At 47.1% G+C, this 1,052-nt stretch overlaps 1 pseudogene; it reads right to left on the bottom strand.

Annotated features, from left to right (window-relative positions):
* Window positions 1-669: 669 nt before the first annotated feature.
* LOC126261111 (5S ribosomal RNA) lies at window positions 670-787 on the bottom strand (annotated as a pseudogene).
* Window positions 788-1,052: the final 265 nt, after the last annotated feature.

Consider the following 1,052-nt stretch of genomic DNA (forward strand, 5'->3'; position numbering starts at 1 on the left):
TCAGTTCCAGAGGAAGAGCAGAGGAATGTTGTTAGGACCAGAAGCCTTTCTTGGTCTTAGTTGATTGAATTCTTTGATAAAATCATTTAGTTGCACGTTTGTGTATTCCGTGTATGTAGAATATATGTTTTACTTTAAGGAAAGCTTTTCACATATAGTTTTATAGGTGAAATACCCTTCGTACGAAGGCCTCCCGCAAGTAAATTATATACATAAAATTAATTCATAAACATAAGTGCTTTCAGAATGACATGAAAAACATGAGCCTTTTTAAAGTCCTCTTTAAGAAACTGGACACTCCCACCCACCATCCTCGCCACCTATGACAAAATCCTGCCTCCGGTTGCCCACCCGCGAAATACGCTGCTGTAGGGAGAGTATATGATTAAATTTGTGGGTGTTTTGGGTGCATACAGGATGCGAATAGAGCTGCGACTACTAGTGGCAACAACGGCTCTAGCTTGGCTGCGGATTAAGCCAAACTGAAAAAACTCCTCCATAACAGGCCATGAAGGCCCAACAGTACTGACCGGCCGCCGCGTCATCCTCAGCTCACAGGCGTCACTGGATGCGGAGACAGTGGGGCATGTGGTCAGCACATCGCTCTCCATGCCGTATGTCAGTCAAGTAGCTCTCAGTTTGCCTCACAAGGGCTGAGTGCAACCCGCTTGCCAACAGCGCTCGGTAGACCGGATGGTCACCCATCCAAGTGCTAGTCCAGCCCGACACCGCTTAACTTCGGTGATCTGACGGGAACCGATGTTACCACTGCGGCAAGGCCGTTGGCAAACCAAACTGAGCTTCAGTAATAAATACATGTACATCATCCTACTCTACTTCAGCTCTATGCCAGAATTCAACAATTGGTCTATAGTGCTGCCGAGTAGTGGCAACTTGGTAGCTCATGTCTGGTTAATTTCATTGCGTGAAATACCTGGAAAACTTGCATACCGGGGCAACAGTCGAACACGCTCCGCATCGACATAGGTTAGGGCAGAGCGAACAACCGTGGTGGGCACCTCGAACTTAGGATATATCAGAAATGTTGCGGC

The sequence above is a fragment of the Schistocerca nitens genome, chromosome 5 (genome assembly GCF_023898315.1).
Source record: "Schistocerca nitens isolate TAMUIC-IGC-003100 chromosome 5, iqSchNite1.1, whole genome shotgun sequence".
In the NCBI taxonomy this organism is placed as follows: domain Eukaryota; kingdom Metazoa; phylum Arthropoda; class Insecta; order Orthoptera; family Acrididae; genus Schistocerca; species Schistocerca nitens.